This window comes from Haplochromis burtoni, unplaced genomic scaffold, assembly GCF_018398535.1.
Source record: "Haplochromis burtoni strain Fernald_Lab_line unplaced genomic scaffold, NCSU_Asbu1 Contig_16, whole genome shotgun sequence".
Taxonomy (NCBI): Eukaryota; Metazoa; Chordata; class Actinopteri; order Cichliformes; family Cichlidae; genus Haplochromis; species Haplochromis burtoni.
This window is the reverse complement of record NW_024582377.1, coordinates 1,714,791-1,725,573: the sequence shown is the minus strand read 5'-3', so window position 1 is coordinate 1,725,573 and position 10,783 is coordinate 1,714,791. Positions and strand designations below refer to the sequence as shown.

General features: G+C 41.8%; 1 protein-coding gene across 1 annotated transcript in view; it reads left to right on the top strand.

The window, feature by feature from the left end:
- Positions 1-711: 711 nt before the first annotated feature.
- The window catches only part of slc35f4 (solute carrier family 35 member F4), a 37,018-nt gene continuing 26,946 nt past the window's right edge, over positions 712-10,783 (top strand). The window contains exon 1 of the mRNA XM_042218219.1: positions 712-989. The gene's annotated coding sequence lies outside the window, so the exon portion shown is untranslated. The remainder of the gene's footprint in view (positions 990-10,783) is intronic.

Below are 10,783 nucleotides of genomic sequence, written 5' to 3'. Positions count from 1 at the left end.
ATCTATCTGTGTTTTGAAAGGTGCACCAGCTGATAGAGCCTAATAAGCTCACTCAAACAGTTTGGACTATAAATACATGCTGATAAGACGAGCAAACAAGGTTTTACTGATAATGTACTCCAGTCCAGTCCAGTGGAGATGGATCTGTCTGCTGTCTGAAAGTGAAACAACTTTGAGGCCCCCGTTGCTTTTGCTGAAACCACAAAGCTTGATAGCGGTAACCACATGTCTCCTCAATTCTGAGATAAACGATGTGATTGGAGAAGATTTAATATTCATTCATTTAAAGATTTATTTTGAAGGGTGGGTGTTTTAAATTATTAATTTGATGAAATTAAGTTTTAAAACTAACTGAGATGCTGTTTGCTGCTAAAATGTGAACTAAACGTCCTCTCTAACTGTGATCTAGCTGCTTGGTTGAAAGAAGGTAGGCTGTTCGAACAAATAAGCCCAAATGTCTTTTGAAATTGTGAGGACCAAATGGGTGGCTCTCAGGAACTGGAGTGCAAAAGCGAATAAGAGTTCCCTGTTGCTGTTGACCCCTCATTTTCCAAGATTGCTGAGTAAAAGTTAAACAGATGAACAACATTAATGATGTCCATTCATCATTGTTGGGGCGACTTTGGTTTCCTCCACAGTGAGGCCTTTAAGGGGAACGCTGAGAGGCAGAGAGCCCCTTACTTTGAAGGATCTCATTAGAGGCCTACAGGGAGACCAATGTTTCTGCTAAAGACAGAAGTTGGTCTCACTGTCACAGTGAATCTTGTGAATTAATTCATCACTCGGTGATCATCTTTGATTTAAATGATGTAACTTAATGTTGCTGTACATGTTGCTGAGTTCATTTCCTGAAAAAGGACGAAGAAGAAAAGAAAAAAGCAGATGCATGAGAGCGGCGAGGACAGCTCCAACAAGAGGATTCTGTGAGATGATGTAACAGGATTTTACTCACGATGGACCACCTGGACGGCAGACCCAAACAGGATATGGTAATATTTGACACTTAAGCTCCCTCTTCCTGTCATTAAATTAGCTGTGACGAACTACGGCTATTTTTTTGCCTGCAACAACTGTATTATTGTAAAGTACGTTTGAACAAAGTGGAAAATAGGAAGTGCTTCAGCTATGAGTAAAAAGCTGCTTACCTTCCCCTAAGGTGATTACTGTTATATCACAACACACTCTTTCATTTCAAACATGTCAAATCCTGTTTACACATCTACGCTACACTGACATATTTGTGTCTCAGGCACGGTCCAAGTTTGTCAGGTGCTTTCCTGTTTTCTTCTCCTGTCTGTTCATGTGTGAGCATTGTTTGATTTTTAGGAAGTCAGTCAACATGTTAACAGACAAATGGGAATTATTTTGGTCTGTATGTCTCATGAAACAGTCACTGCAAAAATCTCCACTAGATGCTGTTTAACTTTATACAGCTGTGTCTTGGACATCACAATGTCAGTTGGCTGTGGCAACCGCAGGCTAAATGAGGATTTAATTCTTGATGTCAGAAGGAAATGTGACTCCATTTGTTCTCACTGATTTATTTTTGGGGCCATTATAGTCAAACATCCAGCATTCAATCAGTCATGAACACAAGCTTTCATTGGCTGCAACGGTCGTACCAAAAGAGTTGAAAGAATTTAAATGTTTGGAACTGTACTTATTTCTTATGGCTTTCTTTTTTTAAAATATAAATATAAATAACACTGCTGATAACACTCTTAGGTCTGTGAGTTGAGTAGACGCTTCAAGTCAATGTGAAGCTAGGAACCGAATAGCCTAAGTAGCAAAAAGTCTTCTGTGGGAATCAAAACTGTGTGTGTGTTTTACTAAGTGTTTTATCCTATTGTAAAGTGTCCTTGGGTGACTTGAAAGGCGCTCATAAATAAAATTTATTATTATTATTATTATAAAAAGGAACGAATAAGTCACAATTAGTGGTTTTGCAGGAAGTCCCGTGCTGGATAATCATGGTGGATGGGTAAACATGTTGGTTTACAACTTGGGACAGCTCTTAACTTCCTACAGGAGCCCTGCTCAAAAATGAGCATAGCCTTTGTTCAGGCAGGCCACAAAGCCATGCTCAATCCCAGCTGATGTCACTGCCAATACAAATCCGCTGATGGCTCAGCCGATGTGTTATGAAGCATCCAAATGGCAAATCTCACACAAGGCTTTAGTCTGTCTGTCACAGCTAGTTTACAACTCACCAACATCAAAGTCCTTCTTTTCATACTGTGTCTGACTTAATCAGTCCATTGTCAGTGATGCCTGTACACAAGGTTTTGCTGGTACCCTCCCTGCCTCCAGCTCTCTGAAGAAGCAATGCCCATGCTTTAAAAAATGAATCCAACACATAAATGCTAAAACCTGCAGTTCCTCCACTGGCCACTTGAGGATGGAGTCAAAAGCCAGTCAGTATTCCCAGACATCATCCATCCTCTTCCGCTTATCTGATTCAGGGTCACAGGGAGGGCTGAGTCCATCTCCACTATCACAGGGCAAGAGGCAGGGTAGACTCCAGACAGGTCGCCAATCTGTCGCAGGGCTAACATATAGAGAGACAGACCATCATTCACACATATGGCTAGTTTAAAATCACCATTTAACCTAACCCCATGCATGTCTTTGGGAGGAAGCTGGAATTCCAGAAGCAAACCCACACAGACTCACTCTTCTTAACTTCTTGCTGTTAAGCAACAGTGCTAACCACTGCATCACTGGGGGCTAGTCACTGCATTACCATCAGAGGGTAGAGTGGGTTGTCTGCCAAGTGGAAGGTTGGCCGATTGATTCCCTGCCTGGTCCAGTATGAACAAGATACTGAACCCCAAGTTGAGTGTGAATCTATGCACAAATGTTAGGCAAGGTATAGAAAAGCTTAGGTATAGGAGGAAAAAGTGCATGTGTGAATGGCTTGCACTAAAGAGTGCTCATTTAAAGTGGAAAAATACTAAGTGCCAGTCCATTCACCACTTTGACACCCACCAAATATCCAACTTCAGCTGCAAAATGATCATGTTTGCAGCCTGGCATAAAAGATGATTTTAGCCTGAATAGCTATTTCCACTTGAGAGTTAAAAGGCACCCATTTCGATTTTGTTGAGGCTTTAAGTTAGTTATATAATCTCTAAGACTGACAGGTGTGCAAAAAGTAGCTACGACTGCCTCACAGGCTTCATTTTTGCTACTTTAACTTGCTGAATTGGACCAATATACCATGTCAGTGAGGTTATGGTGAGAGAAATTCTAGTATTTTATTAGTCAGTTACTTAGCGCTAAATAGTAATCTGTGTTTGTGTGCTACACCCTTAAACTTTTAGGATGCATTTTGCCAAACAAGTTATCTGTTGTTTACCGATAAATTGACATGTTACCATCTTGTCGTATTAAAAAATAAATAAAAATAAAAATATCACCATGCTAAAATGCATTTTTTACATCACCAAGAGGTGATTTCACAATGGCTATTTCCATCATCTTAATACAGTCTATGGGCTTTCTGTGTATACCTGTTTTAAGGGAGGGGAGGTCCTAGGGCAGAGCTGTGCTGCCAGATACAGTATAGGTTACTGCAGATGGGGGAAAAAACCCTTATAATTCATTAATTTATTATTATTATTGTTTTTACATATAATATAAAGACTAGCTCATATTCAGCAACTTCCACTGAGAGACAGGCGCACAGCCACAGCAGCACTCTGAAAGGAAAGCAAAGTGTTTGTCTAAGATAAAATTTCATCACCTCCAGCAGCTGGAGGCAAAAAGGGCCTTGTGTAATACAGAAAGAAAAAAACAACAACACTGTGATTGAGTTATCTCGGCTTCTGTCATTGCCAGCTGTAAAAGCTGTAAGCATTATAAATGAAGAACACGCAGTGCAAACGGCGCGGAAGTGGTCCCGCAGTCAGAGAGCAGGTTATAATTCAGGCTCGCAGTCATACTCTAAACTCCATTAAGAGGTCCCACATGTGGAGCGCATTCACGTCTTCATGGGCCGACACTGTTGGTGGCGGTTCAGGCTGTGTCATTAAACAGATAAATGAGATGCTTTTAACATCTCCCTTATGTTAAAACACTCTCCTCAAATAATAAGTACAAAATTATGTTTAATGTAAATCAAATGTTCATTTCTTCAAGCTCCAGCAGGTGTGCTGCTGCAAGCCTCGAGTTATTCTGTAAACACGCTTTCTTGCGAGCTTACACGATATTTTCAGCTATCTGACATGTTATTAAAAGAGATAAGGGAGACTAATGGAGTATACCTTTGAATAGTGAATGTTGAATCTGAATTGACTGGCAGGGAGAATAGAGTTATTCCTAGAAGAGGGAGCACTTAAGTAAAGGGGGTTAAAGACACTTAAGCAAACGTAAATTCAATCAGACAGCGAGATTTACTGGACTGAAATCACATTCAAGTGCTGCCGTTTATTTTTTCAGGTTACTGCATGTTTTTTTTAAAAACCTTGGGGGCTATGTGTAAAAGTTTTAAAAGGTTTGCTGACAAAATACACACTCACATCAGCCACATTAATAAAGCAAACCTTAGTAAACTGATGGTAGCTGTATAACATTTCTGCAAGTAGTTTAGGAATTAATCTTTTAATAAGCTAAAATAAGCACTTCGACAGTGGTCATCAGTGACAGCTGACTTTAAAACAGACTCAGTGCTTCTCTTTCTGCTTCACTGATGTCAACTAGTAACAGTATAAACCAGCACAGGCAGCTCGGGGATCAGGGACAGTTTATTATAGGGTTTATTCGGTATCCCTTCACAGGATACACAAATGAGTTTGTTACTGATATTCATCGCTCTGTCTCCTGCATGTGCTCTGTGTTACTCATCATCCTAGCTCACGGTTAATGACTAAATTATGAAAACAGACAGAAGTGACTTCATCTCTGACACTGTGAAATAGAAAACAGTCAGCACAACCCCTGATGCTTTTCCTGCTCAGTCTTAAGAGAAAATACATCTTTAATGATGATTGGTCTCCATGCTGAGTGATGTCTGATCATTAAGTGGGGGATAGACTTATTTGCTTTGTTAATTAGAAGCATACATGTAATCAATACCACTATTATAAAAATCCCCAAAAGCAAAGACTGGAGGCATAGTGGAGGTGGATAATTATCATTGGACAACACCTGATATGCAGAATATCAGGAACGTCGTAGGAAAGCTGGAACGACGCCTTCCTCTCAGTTACTGAACCCACGGAGACTCAATTTCAAAAGCTAAAACTTTAGAAGCAGACATGACAGACCTTTAAAGTTTGAAAAGTACAGAAGCAGGCGGTGACCTGCGCAAGCGTTAGGTGAAGTTCATCTGTGCACAACTGTTTATATAAACTGTAGCCAAGCAAAATTGTGCGCTGAGATTTATTTATGTGTAGAAAAATACATTTACTCAAATAGATATAGCTTGTAGAACAAGAAACAAGGAAACTGGAGCAGAGCAGTGAGAGAGTGGGTGGAGGTCAAAGAGCTGGGGAAAGTTAATAACTTGAAATAGTAAATATACATCCAGCTGATGGGAATTTGGCAGCAGCGCAGTAAATTATCGTCAAATGATCCACTTTGTTTCAAAATATGCCCGCTGTATACTTTCTGGGACAAAAGTTTCAATTACTTAGGACAATGTGTATGTTTATTGTTTTACTGCTGCTATTAAGTGTCTGGTCTTAAAGTGTTGCCGTCAGGAAGATGGTGGAGACAGCTAATCTCAGATGGCGCTCTGCCCTGAGGGGACAGATAAATGAGGACCACCAGGGTGGATAAAACAACCAGCGAAACTGGGTCTAGGATGATCGTGGACTTTATTAACTTAAGTTAGAACAAATGTAGAGAAGCTTGACCAACGCTTTTTGATTGATATTCTCACATTAGTCAACATAACGAGCCTCTGGCCTCAAAAAAAGAAAGCGTTCGGGCATGTTTCTCTTTTTTAAGGAAACATTTTCAGTAGCTGAAGTGTAATTTTCCATTGCCCTGAAAAGGAAAATAATCAAATAAACACACAATTTCCAGGACGGTGAGGCTGGGGTTGTGAGAAAGGAGGTTAGATGTAATTCTTTTCATGCTTTGCAGTTTCTCATTTAGTCTCTATCACAGAGGAAAAAGCATCAGCTAAGCCACTCATATGCCTCAAGTTCTACATTGCACCACAACACATTTAAATTCCTGTAACACATTTGCAGAGATTTTAGTAATCCACAGCGCTTAGCTGAAGGATCTGTTGCAGAACTTGGAAGTTTTTTCTTTAGAAACAAACCGTGAGGTCCTTTTAGTATCCATCTCTGATGAAGAACAGAACACAGACATACTGTCTGTAAGGCTGTGACATCCCTGAAATATTAAATGTGTTTATAGACTATAAAAAAACTGCTACCAAAGGAAAATGTTTTTTTTTTTAAACTACTGCATGATCTGCTTGAAAAGTGATTAAAATTGAAATCAGACCAGATCCCAGCAGTAAGCCCAACAAAGTTCAGACCATGCGTCTTGTCTCCATTTGCAGGGGCAGATGTGAAAGAATTAGTAGGTGTTGTGATAAGCTTTGAACCACCGTGGAAAGTTATGGTGTTGAATGAACACAGACCACTAACTGAGCCCCCACACCCCGATTCGGGAACGAGTGAAAATGTGCAGCGCTAATCAGGTGAAAATAAACAGAGTCGCACCCCCAGGCATCATGGTAATGAGAGGAATGAGTGCAGGATGTTGAGGCCTAGACACCACAGTGAGCCCGTGTTCGTGCTAGTTTTGCTACCTGGATACCAGCATTTCCTCACTAAATAAAACTTGTATGAGGAAGCAATAATAACTTACGCTGTTTATGTGTATCTGTGGTTTGTTGGGGGGAAGACAGGGTCACTCACTCAAACGGATTACTCTGGATTAAAGCCAACAATGCCTTGGAGAGTCTGCACACAAGCTGTGAGCCTTAGTGGAGCCAGTGTACTCTGACTGGGGGACTCCATCCCGATCTCCAGGATCGCGGGAAATTTCCCATAGAGATGAGGAGAAGCAGATGTCTCTCTTTTTTGGTGTCACACAGATTCCGTATTTGTTTCCCTCCTTCATACAGTCGAACCTGGGCCTTCTCCCCCCCAAGGGATGGGGGAGGAACACGAGCACCATGGGAAGGGCAGCTGTCCTTGAGCCCAGTCACATGACGGGGGAGTCCTTTTTGTGGGAGGCACTGGCTTTAGGTACAGAGCTGTGAGCACATGGAGCGAGTCCAAGAGCTCCCAACTTTCTCATGGAAAAAGGCAAACAAGAAAATATGATAAAAGCGTCATGCTCTGACGATTCCCACTTAAGATGGACAACCAGCACGCTTTTTCTAGGTGGACTGGGCTTTACTATTTTGTTCCCAATGTTGATATAGGGTGTGACCCCTGACTTCTGCCAGGAAGAAGAATCATTGATATCAGATGGGACCCACTAGACCACTCCCCCTCTTCTCATCGGGAACCTTCTGGAACTTGTACTTTTACAAATATCCTCTCTGGCTCTGTGTAGTGCACCTGCGACTCCCATGGGCCCTATGGCTTCCCCAGAGCCCGGTGCCTTGGCTTCTTCGGCTCAGTAATGACGTGAATACCACGGCTTGCAGCGTAAGACAAACAGTTGGTCAACTGCTGGCTGTTTGGCTGTGGTTTGTAAACAGATCAGCAGGGGGAGGAACAGTTACTCCCAGTGGAGATGAGACTGACTGACTATCCTGAGGCGGGAGAGCAAAAGGACAAGATACAAGGCTTATAGTTGTCTGCTAAATGTCCATGTTGCCTTGCCATCAGCTGAGATAAGGTTTTTGGTATGAGACTGTTTAGGTGGCCAAGATCATCCTTCAACCAAAGCATTTAGATTAGAGCACCCAATTTAACAAAAATCTAAATGCTAAAATGTTTAAAATGTGTGAGATACCGGAATTCCTACGAGGCTGCTCCTTCCTTGACCTTGAAGTTTAAGAGGAGGGAGCAAGCAAGAGACTAATCCTTCTGGAGATAAATGAATACCTTCTTCAGTAAAAAGAATGTGTTAATAAACAAGTTATTTAAAAAAAAAGTTCCACTGATTTTCCATGTGTGCATTTTTTGTTGATACTGCATAGTGAAATGTCGACAACACTGGAGAATTTGTGGAATTAAAAAGACTGATAGCTTCTCGATACTCGTGGCATAAAAGTGAGAATAACTCTAGAAGGACATTTTAGCATAACAGCATTTGAGGCAGAACATCAGGAAATATCAAAAACCCTCATGAGCATCTGTGCACAGAGCGAATCTTGGTTACATTCCTTTTAAAGAGTATGTAAATACACTACAGCCATCTCTTCACCGATGCTCTTTTTTTTGAAAAACACGTTTCGGATTTTTTTGATAACAGCTCCATCACAGTGTCAAAATGTTGATGCAGATTAAACAATGAAACCAAACAGATCTTGGCAAATGTTGACTATAAAAATCCCTGCAATACATCATGCTGTAATGAGCGAAGCACATGTCAGGGTAAAAGTGTGAGTCACGGTCGAAAGTTTTCGAGGAAGATTACTGACCCTGGCGGTGTTAATAAGGCTGTATATACAGGCTGTATATACTATGTGCCTCTGTGTTTAAGTAGAGCTGAATGATCCGGGATTAAACGGAGGCACGCACGCAGATGACAAACTGGTGTCGATGGGGGTTTGGAGGCCAGGCTTGTACGCAACACTTTCATATCAGCAGGGTCATCAAGTGTCTTTGTGCTGGTGATCAAAGAAGATTGCAGTCTATTGTTTACACGCTAACCATGCTATTCTCTCAATATACAAGAGGAAGCACTTTAGTACTGAACTCATCTGTCATCCTGACACATCTTGCAACTCAACAATTGCAAATCTGCTCTAATGTTCCTCTGTGAAGCATTGGGGTGTCTCCATTCACACTATGCTACACCTGGCTGTGAAGAAACACCACACCTGCAGATCCAGAACACCACAGATAGAGAGATTAATCACACTACAAATGGATGCTGTGATTGATGGGAAACTGCGGCCCTGTGGTCATATGCGAGATAGCCTGAGGAACCAGTACAAAAGGGGGCTAAATGGGCCATCATCTGGCATTCAGCAGTATTCAGACCAAAAAGGGCTTCTTCTTTCTTCTTAACAAGGAGAAGTGAGGGAAGAGAAGCTCCACATCTGCTGCTTTTGATGGTGCAGTTGCAAGTAGTTCCCCACCCTCCCTCTTGACCTCTTCGCTGTGGTTTTCCTCCTCTTCTTATTATTCCTACTTCCTCCTGAGAGGACATATTCCCACACTGTAACCAGAAGGAATCTTGGTTCTTTCTGGCGTGACTTTGTCCACTTTCGTCGCAGAGATACCCAGAAGCTCCCTGGGTTTGAAGGAGGGGCACGGTTAGAGGGGGCAAAGGGCTCACCGTCCCAAGGGACAGCCCTAGTCTTCCACATAACAGATAAACTGTAAGTGGGATTTACACACTCACGTTATGCCACCCCGCCCACTGCCTTTAGCCCCCCATGCCTCCTGGGAAAGCTCTTATCAATGTGAAGAAGTCACTGAAGGAAATGCCAGCTTAATTTAAAGAGCCTGCACACCGCTCTTCATCTCCTGTCTACAGTGATGAGAAGATTTGCTTTGCCACTGCTGGGTTCGGACATGGCTTGCAACTATTAGACAGGGTGCCTCGTGGCATTGTGGCTGGCGTGCTAAAGGATCTGACCTGTGCACCCTGGTGCTTCCAGGATCAGATTACAGGCCTCACAGACATGGCAGAGAGTGTAGAAGCAACAGGAACAGGCTGAGCACACAGGCTTGGGAAATGTGCTCATGGATGGACAGACCTTATTACTCTGGGCAGGAAACACAAATCTGCAGATGTTGAACAGCTGGGAGACATCTGCATGGGAAATAAGTTATCCTGAAATATGGGATCCCGGGTGTACTGCTGTGTTTTACATCCAATAGCTTGTGTAAGAGAGTCCTATTGCATGAAGCTGAAATGAATAAATTGGATTTCTGAATGGAGTGGCACAGTGGAGGCAGTCTCTACTATATTTCTGAGAAATTGCCCATATACTCAATCTGAAAGGGGCACGAATGGCACCTTATATGCAGCATATTTATTCCCTTTGGTGGAAATGAGATGGAAGCTGAGGGAAGCGAAGCAGGGGAAGAGATAAGAGCAAGTTGTTTCAAGGATGCAGTCAAATAAAGTACTACAAGCAGTGTCCAGTCCAAAGCATCTGGTCTCTGAGATGATGTTATGCATGCAGGGTGCTTGAGAAATGTGAAACAAGTGATAAACCTCAAAGCAACAAACAAAAAATAAAAGAAGCCTTTCCCATGAACTGGCTGATGGACGACTTGAAGTTATGCAATTTCAGCCTTATTCTGTTGTCAGTTTTAAATCAGCCATCATAACAGCATGTGTTTCTTTTGTATTTACCTTTAATGGCAAACAAAATGGGAAACATACTATGCACACTGCAACTGTTTATTGGATTTCACAAGTATAATAATAAAAACACAAACACACAAAAACCCCAGATGTTTTATTGCAACAGAAACTTTAAAGTCAAAGTACGTGCTTTTATTAAAAGAAATCTTTTAACGCTTCAGCGACATATTGGCAATTCTCTTTATCGCGTAACACGCATCTGTCTGAAGAATGAAAAAGTGTGTGATCTTAGAAGTACCGCAAAGCCAATCGCTTCAAAGAAAGGCAGCAGCTGTGAAGACATGAAAGCTTAAAAAGCCCTTATCAGATTGGTAAA